This window comes from Euleptes europaea, chromosome 7 (genome assembly GCF_029931775.1).
Source record: "Euleptes europaea isolate rEulEur1 chromosome 7, rEulEur1.hap1, whole genome shotgun sequence".
Classification (NCBI taxonomy): Eukaryota; Metazoa; Chordata; class Lepidosauria; order Squamata; family Sphaerodactylidae; genus Euleptes; species Euleptes europaea.
The window spans coordinates 74,873,566-74,889,299 of NC_079318.1; the positions used below are offsets into that span (position 1 = coordinate 74,873,566).

The 15,734-nt window shown below is 43.2% G+C and overlaps 1 protein-coding gene across 1 annotated transcript in view; it reads left to right on the forward strand.

Moving 5' to 3' along the window:
• ADCY3 (adenylate cyclase 3) overlaps positions 1–15,734 on the forward strand; it is a 96,168-nt gene that overhangs the window by 31,903 nt on the left and 48,531 nt on the right. The window lies entirely within an intron of this gene.

Genomic DNA, 15,734 nt, shown 5'->3' on the forward strand with positions numbered 1-15,734 from the left:
CAATCTTAATTCCCAGGCAGTAGCATATGGGAGAAGGCAATCCTTCAGATAGCTTGGTCCCAAGCTATGTAAGTCTAAGAGACAAAACCCACACCTTGACTTGGGCTCGGGAGCTGATTGGTAGCCAGTGTAATTGCTGTCGTATCGGGGACATACGCTCCTGATAGCTGGCTCCAACCAGCAGTCTAGTTGCAGCCTCCGAATGCTCTTCAAGGGTAGCCCCAAGTAGAGTGCATTGCAGTAGTCCAGTCTAGATGTGGCTAGATCTGACTGACCAGGAACGGATGCAACTAACACACCAGCCAGAGCTGGGCAAATGCACTCTGAGTCACAGCAGCCACCTAGTTTTCCAAGGTGACTGCTGCGTCAAGCAGTACTCCCAAGCTGTGAACCAGGCTTTTCAAGGGGAGTATAACCCCATCCAAGACAGGGGAGATCTGAAGTCCCAGGTCTGCCTTTCTGCTAACCCAGAGAACCTCTCTCTTGTAAGGATTAACTTTCTAGCTGTTCACCTTCACCCAGCCCATTACCGGCTCCAAACACCAGTTCAGTTTCATTTGTGTTTTGTTTTCTGCTTGGCAAAACATAACATAGAAATTTCATGGTCCCAATCTACATCAGGAATGAGTTGTGAAAGTGTAGGAGAGATTGTATATTTGTAGCAACTTTGTGAAATTGGTTACAGTAAGTGGTTGTGACTTACCCAAAGCCACTCATGAGGGAGGAGCTATTGCTCCGTGGACCAGGGCCAGTCCCTTGCAGCTCTAGTCTAGGGAAAGATAGCAGGGCTAGCCAAGATTCCTCCTGAGGCCTTGGAGAGCAGCAGCCAGTCAAAAGTAGATAATAATGGGCGAGAATGGAGCAGCAGTTTGACTCAGTGTCATATGTTTGCCCAGACAGGCTGTTTACAGGTCCAGACCTGATTTAGCTGCTGCAGTAGAAGCGTGCTGTGTGGTTTCAGGTCATTTTCTGGACCACCGAGACCTTGAGGGAAGTGAATCAGTTTGTTATTGTTGTCATTCAGTTGCCACTTCAACCTGTATGTAGTGTGATCACACTGTGACAGATGCACATGCCATTTCTGGGTATATTTGGACAGAAGTTAAAAATACACGGCACCCTTTTTATAGACTCAGTCGCATCCAATTCACAGCTGCCGGTCCCTGTCCACCGTTCCTGCTGTCTGTCCGACACAAGGCTGTTGATAACACCTTCTTGATTAGCATCACCAAAGTGCTATTGATGTCAGCCTGAGCTTTGGGTTCATGGGGAGATAGACTTATACAGTCGTCAGAGGGTTGTAGATGGGTCTTTGAAAAGGCCTCTATGTGCTGCTGAAGGAAGCTGCAGTAACATCAATCCAAGCCTTGTGCTATTACTCTGGCAAGCCTACAAGGGTCCCCTGTGAGGAGCACAAAACAGTGTGATGGAAGTGGAAAGAAATAGGGAGGGTTGCTCAGGGAATTTTTCCTTTAGTGTGGGAATTGACCTCAGTTCTATACATGCTTCACTTATAGAAATAACAACTTGGGGCCTGTGGGGAATTTCCAGGATGCTATAAGTTCTTTAGGGTTTGAAGATGCCAATCCTTCCCTTCTTCCTGTCTTTCCATCTTCCCTTCCCAGTATTAAATGCATCCTGAAGCATTAGGTCATTTGGAGGAGTTATTTTCTTCTTTGTAAAATAAAAAATGGTATTTTTTTGCATACTTGTAGAGTCCCCTGAGTGTGCAGGCATCCTTATCTTGTACATGTGCTGTCCTATTTCACTACCCTTCTGGTAGGTACTCGCTCATTAACCAGTATCAGAGATAATAAATTGGGAGGGGGGTATAAATCATTGGGAAATTCTTCCTGCCCAAATGTCCCCCTCTGAAAGGAAAACACAGGGAGATGGGCAAATTGGCCTGCCAGTAGAGTTCATACACGTGCAGGGCAGTGATGCCCCTGGGGCATAGGTGGGATCGACTGGCCTGCTTGCTTGCTTATTTAAGTTGCTCACTTCGTTTTGGTTTCCTCAAGCTGTTTTCCTAGTGAAAATTTTGAACAATATTGCTTCACAGAATTCTTGCCACCATTCTATCTGACCATCTATTTATAAAATTGTTGTCAAAGTTATAAGCTCCTTCCCCCACCATACATACCTACCACTGGACTGTCCCATGCCAAAAGGCCTTGGAAAATCAACTTTTGAGGGAACCCATGTGGATTCCCTATAACTGCTACAAATTAGACATGAAGAATTTTGGTTAGAAATGAAAGGTGGTTAGCTTTGAAAGTGCTTTACAAATAATATATTTTCAACTTTTTATTACACTTTATTTTATTAAATTTGTTACTTTTTGTTTCTGTTAAGTTTTTATTAAATCTCACAAGACAATGTCACAGTTGTAATATAACGACAGCCTATTCCTGAGGCTGGGGGCTGAATCACCTTAGGAGGCAGCATGACCCCTATGCTGGCATCCGTGCCACTTGCGCCCTGCAAACTGGCACGGACGCCGGCCCCGCTAGACCCCTTGGACGCCACTGCGGTTTGCCCCCCCAGGAATGCACTGTAAGAGTTGCAACCAATAAAGTGCATTGGTTTTAATTATGATTTCCTGAGTTTTGGAGGGGCAAGATAGAAATCTTTTGAAATAAAATAAGGGATACATTGTGTATAATTGTGTGTTCTTAAGTTCTTATGTGTTCAGTGTACTGTTATTACTTATTGCATATTTTATTTGTATAAAATATTCCAGTAGAAAGCACTTGCTTTCCTTTTGCAAATGGATCACCGTTGCTAGATCACTTTTTTTTAAGTGTCAGAAAGGCAACTTCCTGAAGGCTAGATCTTTTAAACTTGAGAGCATTTTATGTTTCTGTGCTTAAGTCAAACTGATAATCATATTTGGGAAACTTTTTCTTAAGATATTATTAAACTTGGACACAGGGTCCTTTTACACAGAGGTTCATTTTGTTTTTTCCCCTCATCATTTTATGTTATTTGCTCAATTTGGATTAAAGCTAGTTTGAGAAAACATGGAGAAATAATGACGAGGAAACTAACAACAAATGGAAAATGTGGACGTGACAAAGCTCAGAGAGAAACAGTTGTAGTTCAGCAACCAAAAACACAGGAAAAGCTGTATGTGAAAAGACTGTGTGGTTACCCATTTCTTGTTTCTTCTCCTGTCTGCTATCTGTGCTTCGGTCAGGATTCTGTCTGAATCACAAATTAGTTTTCTAGGCATAGAAATGATCTTTTCTCAGATCCAGGTTACAGGTTATCTGTGTGGTGTGAAAACTGCTGAAAATCCACATCCCTCCATATGGGCATTTATGGAAACTGATCAACAGCAGGACTGCTAAGAATGCAAGTGAAACATTAGTTTTATTAACAGCAACAAACAGTGAAAAGTGAATATGATTTGTGATTCTGCAAAAACCGTACAAATAATTGGAAGCTGGGGTGGTATTTTATTTTTCTCCAAATCATCTCCATATATAGAGACATTTTGTGCATTCAGAGAATGGGGAAAAATCAGAATGAACAGTTGTGGGGTTTTTATGAATTTTCATTTTGGAAAACATATTCCAGCATTTCAGATACATAATTGCCAAGAAACATTACACATAATTAGATCACAGATCCTGAGTAAGAGGATGTTTTAAAAAGATAAGTACTTTTCAGAATTTTTGTCTGCATGCAATGATAGCTAATGCTTTTTAAGGAATGAAAGGTCTAGACATTTGTTTTGGAAAAAAAATAGTCATGTAAATTATTTAAAAATTGAAGAATTGCATTGTTTATCCAACCCTCAGAATGAATTGACTTCACAAGTCCTGTATATAACCTTTTGGTGGTATTTACCTTTCTACAGCAACTCGGCAAAGTGCAGTTTTTAACAATGTTTTTCTTCTCCACTTCAAATTTGTACGGTTGAAGTTAAGGGGAAAAGGTAACTGGGCAATGAGGTATGGTAAGAGGAAAAGGTAACTTGCTGACTAGCCATTGTACACCGTTTGACTGTCATCAAAGAAACTGTGGAGCTTGTCTTGGGTTTGAGGAAAGGATTATCCTCTTCCCTCGCGCTCAGAGAAGTTGGCTATTCTGTGATGACTTCGTTGGAGAACTTGGGCTGGCAGGCCTCAGCCCATTTCACGTGCTAAATCAATTCCACGGACAGAGTGGATTAGGCTCAGAAGAAGAATGAAACAGGCTGCAACCTTACTGCCCCAGGAAGCGGTAATGGCTGCCAACTTGGAACGCTTTAAGAGGGGAGTGGACATGTTCATGGAGGGTAGGGCTATTCATGGCTACTGATCAAAATGGATACTAGTCATGATGCATACCTATTCTCTCCAGTATCAGAGGAGCATTCCCATTATAGTAGGTGCTGTGGAACACAGGCAAGATAATATTGCTGTAGTCTTCTTCTTTGTGGGCTTCCTAGAGGCACCTAAGAGCCCTGTGGCGCAGAGTGGTAAACTGCAGTACTGCAGTCCAAGCTGTTCTCACAACCTGGGTTCGATCCCAACGGAAGTTGGTTTCAGGTAGCCGGCTCAAGGTTGACTCAGCCTTCCATCCTTCCGAGGTCGGTAAAATGAGTACCCAGCTTGCTGGGGGTAAAGGGAAGATGTCTGGAGAAAGCACTGCCAAACCACCCCGTAAACAAAGTCTGCTTAGTAAACGTCGGGATGTGATGTCACCCCATGGGTCAGGAATGACCTGGTGCTTGCACAGGGGACCTTTACCTTTACCTTAGAGGCACCTGGTTGGCCACTGTGTGAACAGACTGCTGTACTTGATGGGCCTTGATCTGATCCAGCATGGCTTTTCTTATGTTTACCACAGAAAAGTGTGCTGCTTGCCTCACACTATCAGTTGGGTTAATGGCTGAGGTGAGGCTTGAACCAGAGACTTTTTCTCCCGCTTCGGATCCCTGAAATTCGGTGCGAGATCTGGAGTTCGGGGGAAAATTCGGGCCCCCGCGCGCCTTCACGGGGATTCCAGGGAAGCCCCGTGAAGGCGCGCGGGGGCCCGAATTTTTCCCTGGAATCCCAGCTCTTAGCTACAGTGCTATACCAGGGTCAGGTCTGACTAGTACAAAATGATGTCCTAGTAATACTAAACATTTACCGGTATATAGCACATTTGAATATTTTGAGGATACAGTGGAAAAGATCCACTTGGGGTCCCCATTGGATAGAAAAGCGAAGGAGATAAACAAACAAACAAACATACAGAGCACTTTGCATACATGGGCATTACAGGTAGAGTATCCCTTATCTGAACAGATCCGAAAACTGAACCCTTCAAACCAGCATGCAGGCAGATGCGGGCTGCCTGATTCCAACGTTTCCTCTCACCTAAAAAAATAGGTGTACCTTGCATCGTAGGCGGAGACTGAAAACCTGCCGTTGTTAGTTGTTTGTTGTTGCTCTTGTTTAACAGCTGATACAGGTATTCTGGCGAGGTAGTTACACCTTTGCTTTCTGATGGTTCAATGTACACAACATTATTAAAATATTGTTTAAAATTACATTCAGGCTATGTGTATAAAGTGTATATAAAACATAAATGAATTTGAGTCCCATCCCCAAGATATCTCATTATGTATATGCAAAATTTCTAAATATTCCAATGTATGGAAAGATCTGAAATGCGGAATACTTCTGGTCCCAAGCATTCCGGATAAGGGATAGTCAACCTGTATTCTAGTGCCAGTCTTAGTGCCCTCCATATTGCAGGTGGCATGTCTCCTGGCCTAAGGAGACCGTCATGCTCTTGCAGTACTGTCCTAAACAGAGTCACTTCAGTCTAAGGCCATTGATTTCCATGGGCTGAGACTGGAGTAACTCTGCATAGCATTTTAACTGTTAGCCGCTCACACTGAGTGAAGAGTTTTGGTACCACACCTAGACTACCTGGGTGCACCATCTGGCACACAGTCCTACTCATAGCCTTTTTTTTGCTGATCGTAACCCATTCGCTAACAGGAATTCCTTCATGATTTCTCTCTCTCTCTTTTTTTAATTTAAGCTTATACTGGAATAAAGTTTGTTAGCTGCTGGGCTTCTGTTTTATCTAAATAGTACCCGCCATAATCCTTGCGGTGAGACTCCATCCAGAATGACATCCCAATTTGCTCACAACAAAGGCAGAAAAGCCCATCCCTATCTTGGAAAGGTTCAGCCAGGCATCAACTTTCTAAGACAAGGAGTGATCCTTAAACGACTTGTTTTATTTGGAGTCTTGAACTCCCGCAGTGCTATATGACATACAGCTAGATTCTCTTAGTGACAGTGACCTGGTACTCATTGTGATGATAGGTCTTCCGTGGCTCTGGGGTTTAGAGGTGCTGTCTTCACAGACCTTTCCTTCTTTGAATGGTGTTTCTGTCTCTGCCAGGCTACGTGGGCCCCCATAGCTGCCTTATATCTGGATCAGGTAACCATTCACCTGAGTCTGTCCCTTCATGATTTCTCATATGTTCATTGATCAATCTTGAACCCTGGAGCTTAACATTTGCCACCCGCTACTCACTGTTACTTCTTCTTGAAAATTCACAGTGGGTAGCCCTGTGAGTCTGTCTGCAGTAGTAGAAAAGGGCAGGAGTCCAGGATCACCTTAAAGACTAACAAAAATATTTTCTGGCAGGGTGTGAGCTTTCGTGAGCCAAATCTCACTTCTTCGGTTATCTGAAGAAGGGAGCTGTGGCTCACGAAAGCTCACACCCTACCAGAAAATATTTTTCTTAGTCTTTAAGCTGCTACTGGACTCTTGCCCTTTTCTACTTCTTCTTGAAAGGATTTCTCCTTGTTTATACTTCGAGGCTGGCTGTTCTCAGGGAAATCAAGAGGGGAAGTCGAGGAGGGAGGGAGGCCATGATGACAGTGCAGTCCCCATAGCAACGCGCTCCCTGTATCTGCTACAGAAGAGTAACCCCTGTAGGCTCACAGTAAAATCCACTTAATTAACCAAGTTATTTACATTCAGAGCAAATCCCAAAATAAAATTAGAACATGCCTTTGAAAAATATTTTTAAACGTTCATAGCAGAGACCACAGAACTAACCATCATGGCTCAAACAGCCCTTTCTCTTTTTGGCCAGGGTCTGTGCCGTTTCATTTTTTGTGAGCCTGTGCCACTGTGAGGCATCAGTAACCGGCCCACTTTTATTCATATATCATCGTTTTGATCTCTCCCCACACCCCCGTTATTCCAAGGAGTGTAGAGTGCTTTCTCCCTCTCCCACATTTTTATCGTCACAACAGCCCTAGGAGGTAGGTTAGGCTGAGAGTAACTGGCTCAACTTAGTTTCATGACAGATTGGGGATTTTGACCCAGAAGTGAGACCAGGATTGTGCAGTTGCAGTACAGCAGTCTAACCACTACTCCACACTGGTTCTTCGTCTAATAAAAGGTCAGCTAAATCATAAATACTTACAATAGACTCTTTTGGAGGCTTCAAAATGGCAGTAATGCCAGCTTTTTAGGTAAAGGGCCGTATCCGGAAGGGTGCATATTATACACCAGACAAAACACAGCATATTCCAGACAGCATATTCCAGGCTCTCAGACTTGTTGAAGTGGGATCCACTTCTAAACTTACTGTGCTTTTAGGGCAAAGCATCTTCCCCCACCCCACCCAATAAAACACAGGGATTTGACATTAGTTAACTCTGAACAAGTTTATTTTTAAAGTTTAGTATGAATACATTTATAGCATTACTGAGACCTGTTTTTGCAGATATTTTGTACGTTATGCAGATGCAACCCAAAAATTGTCGTTGAGCTTCCCTAAACCTCTTTTCTCAACTCACCCTGTTCTTCCTCTTCCTCCAGGCTTACTGACTCACCTGTGAGAGAATCACAACCTTTGCTTATTTATTTTATCAAATGTATACCCCACCATTCCCTTGACAAGCAAGGCTTGGGGTGGCTTACAACAAAGTAAAATACAATTTAATGGGCAATCTAAAAAACAATAGAAATAATAAATATATAACACCGACTATAAAAACCTCCTATTAAAACATAGCTGCATCCAACAACCCAACAGTACTAACCCACAGTTTGAGAACCATTGGTTTATATTGCAATAACTCTGCATGGGATTATATTGCCATGACTCTGTGTTATGGATTCCGTGTGTCTTACTGAGATCCTGAGTCTGAAATGTGACTGTTTGGATTTCAGAATATAGGTGTGCCAGAAATGTGAAATATGTTTGCCGAACTTGAAAATCAAAGTTAGAAATGTGGCTAAGTCAAATTGGCCTTATATACAGGTTGGGTATCCCTTAACTGGACATCAAAAAACCGGAATGATCTGAAAACTGGGCTTCTAAGACAAAAACCGTTCTTAATGAGGCAGATGACTGGTGGAAACTTTTTAAAAACCTATACAAGAGAAAGCCTCCTCATCCCTAGAGGACCCCACTTCCTGGTCCCTCAACTACTTCTGATGTTTCTTCTCTCACACACACACACAAAATACACTGTAGACAGCATTGTAGGTGGAGACTGAAAGCCTGCCGTTGTTAGTTTGTTTGTTGTTTATTGTCGCTCTTGTTTTACAGCTGATACAGGTATTCTAGTGAGATAGATACACCTTTGCTTTCTGATGGTTCATTGTATACAACATTATTAAAAAGATTGTTAAAAATTACATTCGGGCTATGTGTATAAAGTGTATATAAAACATAAATTAATTTCATGTTTAGACTTGGGTCCCATCCCCAAGATATCTCATTATGTATATGCAAATATTCCAAAATATGGAAAGATCCAAAATACAGAACACTTCTGGTCCTGAGCATTCTGGATAAGGGATACTCAACCTGTTTCTACCCTGCTGTTGCCACCTCTCCCTTCCTTGACGTCTTAGATCCCCTTTACCCAACCCTTCTTGCCTTGGTTGCATCAAGAACCAAGTTATATCTCGGGTTTTCTTAGCAAACGTTGCCCTGGCCTCATCAGCAACACAGCCAATTAGCCAAGCCACAGAAGAGCTAATTAGTCTGGCAGGCTTCATCTTTAAACACCATAATAGGGAGCCGTGAGAGTTAAAGTAAAACAGGAGGGAGAGCTTTGCCTCTGATACAATCTGAATTATTACTCATGTCGTCTGGAGTTTTCTGCAGCAATGCGCCTTGTTTGAATCTGCTGTAATTCCCAGCTAAAGGTGCATGAGCTTGGAGCCTCTTTCCAAATTATATTTTTCTGATGTTGAGATTAATTTTCTGATTGTCAGAAAAAATGTACACAAAATGTAACACTTCCAGCATCTGCCAGTTCTCTCTCTACAGATCCCTCTTCCCTTCTCTAATGTCCCCACCCCCGGTTAGGTGCACTTCCAGTTTCAGAGCCTGGGTGGAAAATAAAACAATTTAAAATTGTTTGTGACCAACTTGCAGAAGAGAATAGGTGGATGGGGGTAGGTTTAAGTACTCTTTGTCCATTAATTCTACGCCGCAAATGTCCCCCTGCTTCTGCTTTAACATTGAAAATCCTCCATTTTTCTCGTAATGTCTTGTTCCAGTGAATTGGCTTGCTTCCTGAGCTTTTAACTGTAGATGCCATGATTGAACCTCGGACTTTCTGCATTTGTATACCCTACCAGTGAAAAACAATTTAAAAATGTCACCTCTATGTAGAAAATCCATGCAAGAATCAGGAAGAAAGGAGAAATTAAGGCCTGCCAACTCCCACCTATTCTGGTTTTCTACTTGCAGGGAAGTTTTTTTTTGTGCACAAGGGAGCATTCTAAAATGCAGCATGCCACCCCCAGTCTGAAGTGGTACATTCTACTCTGTCTCCTCTCAGGAATCTAGCACACCATTCACTCTTTGTTCTGTGCCATGTGTAACTCACTGCACACAGCAGTTTTTCAAGCTTGCTACTGAATACTATTTTAAAAATATAATTAGGTCTCTCTTCTGCATGTCAAGCGGCAGCCCTGCCACTGAACCACAGCTTCTCTCTGTAGCTCGGAGCAATGCACAAATCCAGAAATTAATTTTGGGGACAGAATTGATCATCCTGAAAACTTCAACTTTTGTTTTAACATAAAGGTAAAAGTAAAGGTACCCTGTGCAAGCACCGGGTCATTCCTGACCCATGGGGTGACGTCACATCCCGATGTTTACTAAGCAGACTTTGTTTACGGGGTTGTTTGCCAGTGCCTTCCCCAGTCATCTTCCCTTTACCCACAGCAAGCTGGGTACTCATTTTACTGATCTCGGAAGGATGGAAGGCTGAGTCAACCTTGAGCCGGCTACCTGAAACCGACTTCTGTCGGGATCGAACTCAGGTCGTAAGCAGAGCTTGGGCTGCAGTACTGCAGCTTACCACTCTGCACCACGGGGCTCTTCTTGTTTTAACAAAGTAAGTATCTAATCGCTTTGGGCTCCATAGTCTTGTACAAGTGTGGGCAGTGCCTGGCTACATCTCTGAGTGGAGTGAAGTAATAGTTTTTAAGAGATGGATCATGATGGGTAGCCATGTTTGTCTGTAGTAGCAGAAAAGAGCAAGAGTCCAGTAGCACCTTAAAGACTAACAAAATTTATGGCAGGGTATGAGCTTTTGTGAGTCACAGCTCACTTCTTCAGATATCAGTTTTTAAGAGAGTTAAAGTGATTTCAGAAATACATCAGTGGGGTACACCACATGAATCTGTTTTGGTCTCACTTTCCCTGGCAAAATAAGATTGTTGGGTTTTCGAAACAGAACAAATGCTATGTGTGTGAATGAAAGCTAAAGACATCATAGAATCATAGAATTGGAAGGGACTAACAGGGTCATCTAGTCCAACCCCCTACACATCCCAGGAAATTCATAACTACTTTCCCTCCACCCCTCAGTGTCACCTACTACAAGCCCAGAAGATGTGGGCAAAAACCCTCCAGGATCCCTGGCCAATCTGGCCTGGAGGAAAATTGCTTCCGGACCCCAAAGTGGCGTTCGGCATTACCCTGGGCATATAAGAAAGGGTTACGAGATCCAAACACTGACGCAACTTTTCCTGCCCTCCCTCTCATGATCTGCCTTAAGTTCAGAGAATCAGCACTGCTGACAGATGGCCATCTAGCCTCTGCTTAAAAACCTCCAAAGAAGGAGAGCCTGTTCCACTGAGAAACTGCTCTGTCAGAAACTTCTTCCTGATGTTTAGCCGAAAACTCTTTTGATTTAATTTCAACCTGTTGGTTCTGGTCTGACCTTCTGGGGCAACAAAAAACAACGCGGCACCATCCTCTGTGTGACAGCCCTTCAAATACTTGAAGATGGTTATTATATCACCTCTCAGTCTTCTCTTCAGGCTAAACATACCAAGCTCCATCAACCTTTCCTCATAGGACTTGGTCTCCAGACCCCTCATATTTGTTTCCCTTCTCTGTACACGTTCCAGCTTGTCTACATCCTTCTTAAATTGTGGTGTCCAAAACTGAACACAGTTTTGCTGTGTTGAGAATGCTGAGATGAGAAATCACCCAGCAAAACCCTTTTATCAAGACGAGTATATGCCATGAACAGGGCTGCTTCTTTTAAATCAACTTTAAGTTGCTGTCTGGGAAAAATATCGTCTACCTTCAGCCTTAGAAGCCCGTGGTGGCACATTGCAAAGCTCTTTGCTCCTTCCTGGAAGAAGCAGCATAAATTATGCAAAGTGATGGGACAATTTGCATATTTATATAGGTCGCAGAATGCAGCTCTACTTTCTACAAGGTTTAAATATTTTCCCCAGTTCTCCCTAGAGCACACAAGGAAAACTGAGTAGTTATTTAATTATTTGCTCTGTTTTGTTCTCTTACTTTTCAGCAACTTAGAGCAGCCAAAAACAATATTAAATTCCTGGACCAAGATATAACTAAGAAATGCTTCCTCCAGGAACTTTTAATTACATTTTATTTATATATCTTCCTTGCGGAAACATTTCTTAGTTATGTCTGGATCCAGGAATGGTAGAAATGTGTCTGGGTGCTGCCTCTTCTCCATCTGGTCTCTGCAAAAGGGAAATAGAGGTCTTCAGCTGGATTTGGATTAAGTCACGATGGAGTGTGTGTGTGTGTGTGTGTGTGATGTGCTGTCAAGTCTCTTTGAGCTTATGGGGACCTTTGAATTAATTAACTTGAAAAACGTCCTGTCGTTAACAGCTTTCCTCAGGTCTTGCAAATAGAGCGCTGTAGCATCCTGTATTGAGTCAATCCATCTCCATGTTGGGTTTTTCTCTTTTACTATTGCCTTCAACTTTCCCTAGCACTATGGTTTTTTCCAGTGAGTCTTGGTACCTGGACTTTTGTCTTCTTCCAGGCTCAAGAACGATAGTGGTAGCTGTATATGTATGTGTGTGTGTGGGAGGGGGACACACTAAAAGCTGGAGGTGGATTCAAGTGTGATGGCGGGGAGGAAGGTCCTCTTCTCTCTCTTTCTTTCTCCCCCTCTTCCCAGTTTTGAAATGGCAAAACTGTGGTATAAGTTGAAAAGCAAGTGCTAATCCCCAGCTTGAAGAGTGGGGTGCGGGAATACTACAAACCAAAAGCAGTGGGGACAGCCTAATAAAGAAAACTTCTTGTGTACATACTTCAGAATGTGGAAGTGTGGTTATTACATTCCCAAACTGTTCCTGAAACCTCTGTGCAGATTGCCCTGCTTGCATTGCCCCAAATGTGCAGCACTCCTTGTTTGTGTGGGGCAGGAGGGGAAGGAGCACCTGGAAAAACAAGACAGCTTCTGTCCCCGCTCTCTCTTCTAATACACACACACACAATGAATCTTCCCTCCCTTCCTCCCTGAGCACCAATCCCTTTACTTCCTGTAATTTGGCTTGGATGTCAGGTAGAGTCGCTATGGCAACTCATTTCCGTGACAGCAGATGATAAACTTCTCCAGACAGGTTGCCCCTGTTGGTGCCATAGAACACACACACACACACACACACACACACACAAACACACACACACACACACACACACAAAGCAAGCAAACATTCCCTTGGCTCTCCAGCAGAGCTTTCCCCTCTTTCTTGGGTATCTGCAAGGGCTCCTTTCTTGTCAGTATTTTTTAAAGTGGGAAAAGTCTAGGTTGTGTGGATGGCAAATGCATTCGGGTAGTACTTGGGCATTGATTGGCAGGGTCTCAAAGAGGGCTGGCTCATGGCTCCTTTTGTTCTTGGGGATTGGCGAACAAGTGTCCCCCCACCCTACAAACTGAGAATATGTTTTAGAACCCCCTGAAATATTGCTGAATGCTCTGGGTGCATTCAGTTCATGCAGACAGCTGACTTGGGTTGCATCCACCTGGGGAGGATTCTCTCTGTTGCTTTCATTGCCATTGTGAATGCAGAGGCATGTGCAGTGACACTAGAGGAGTTTTTAAGTAAACATTAACGAATCACAAAACAGAAATGAAGTATTAACGAGTCTTAAAATATCAGTTAAACATTGCATATTTATAAGAGATATTATTGTGGGGGGGGGAAATGAGTTATTTAGGGCACGGACACATAAATGAAATGTCAGCTTTTTCCCATTTGTCCTTTTCCCTTTTCTTTTCTGTACCCCTTATTGAAAATGAATAAAATTTATTAAAGGGAAAAAAAAGAAAGGAGGCTTTTTTCACCTGCATTGAGCTTTCCTCCTCAACCCTTCTAGCATCCAACGCTCACTTCTGTGGTCCCTTTAATGTTCGAGGATTCTCATTTTCCTTCCTAGCTAGTGAGATAACTATAAAAGAAAATTATTCCCAGTTCTCTAGCTCTCACATCCCACAATCCAACAACTAAAGCATGCATATTTATATCTGGGGGTGGGGGGCAGGGTATTCTTGCACAGAATTTTGTAGGGGCGATTTAGCCAGGTTGCAGCTGGGTTTATTCCTTTACTTGGCTTGGTTTTAGAATATGTGGTTGGTGCAGCGTGGGAGGTGGTAGCTGGTGTTGGGAATCTATAATGTTTGGAGCAGGCTATAAGGTGACTATGAACATTCTTGGCAGGCTACCGAGTAAGGCTGGAACACTGTTGGGAGCTGGAGCTGGTAATGTTTGCTGTTGATACTGCTGCTGCCGCTCGTATTCTTTTGGGAGTTGCTCAGGCAGGATGCAGTGGGGATAATTTGATGCTTTAGTTTTAATGAGGATGATTTGACAATCCAGAGACTTTCAGGAAATGAAGGATGAGGTGTTAAATGCAGGCCAACTCCTCTGTTTAAGAGAGAACAGTCAATTGGCGTTTGATGCTCAAGCGTAGCCAAGTAGCGGATTCTGTGAAACTAATTGGAACAGTGGCTGGAGCCAGTTTTATTAAGAGTCGAATGTGATTTGAATGAGACTTTGCTTCTTATGGCGTATTTGTGTGTTTCTTTCACCATGCTGTCACCTCTGATCAAATAAGCTGCAGGTTTATTCCTCAGCTCCTGAGACAGAATTAGGGTTTCCATTCTCCAGGTGGGGCCTGAAGTTCTCCCGGAATTATGACTGGGCTTCAGACTACAGAGATCAGTTTCTCTGGATGAAATGGCAGCCTTGGAGCCTGGACTCTATAGAATCCCATCCCATAGAGCCCACACTTCTCTCCAAATGCCACTCTCCATAGATTCCACGGCTATATCTCTAGGAGTTTTCCAAGTTGGCCACCCATGACAGAATTGAGATTTTGTATGTTGTCTTACCCACTGCCTAAAGGTCTCCCTGCCTGAGCTTGATTTGGCATTGATTTTGGAGGGCCCCAGGCTTCTGGTTCAGGGGGACTTCAAAATCGATGCCAAGGCTATGCTGTCTGGTACTGCTCGGAATTTCATGCCTACCATGGATCTGTCTCAGTGTTGGGTCCGACATATGTAGCGGGACACAGGTAGCAGGTCACAACATTGAAAAGGCATGGGGGAAACAAGAGTGCCTCAGCCTACCATGCTGTGGGCCCAATCAGGATCAGGCCTTGCAGCATTTTAAATGGTGGCAGTGTCCCCATGGTGGACATGGGGATGCAGTTGTGTCTAGTTTGGCCCTCAGAAGGGATGGTCTGGGATGGAAGAGATCTGTGTGATTTTGCTTGGGTGGTGAAATGGCCCTGCGTGCCGTTGGGAATCGGAGATATTTGTGGTGGAGAGAAGCCTACAGATTCTTCTGTTGTTCATAATGGGTTGAGGTATGTGGAAAATCTGATTGCAGATATGCAGTGATTCGGTTCCTGCTGGTTTTTCATTCTAGATAATGTACTTTTGTTGAAAATTGGTTTCAGTGTTTCATTCTCAATGGGTGGGATGATACTGTCAAAACATTTTATCAGCTGCCGTGTCGGGTGATTGTGCATTATATTTAGTTCGTTGCTTCTTTATTGTTAAAAATAATTTTGTGCAGGCTTAGCTAACCTGGAACTCCCTAATGTATTTTGGACCAGATTCATACATGCAAACAGCTGCATGGGTGGCAGCTTAAATTAGCAGTAGATGGGTACAGTGCTGCATGGTGCGCGGTTTATATAAGCTTTCTGTGCAGTTGAAGAGAAGTAGGATATGCAGAACAGGAGATTTTGGCAGGTATGGTTGTGGAAAGTGCCATCAAGTCACAGTGAACATATGGCAACCCCATAGGGGTTTCAAGTTCAGAGGTGATTTGCCATTGCCTGCCCTGCCTAACATTTCAGTATGTCATGTGTGATATGCTGCATCTACCTAAATTCCATCTTCTACATAATACTGAAGCAGTATTTTCCTTCTGATAGCTAAGGCACTTTTTCTGAATTGAAATGG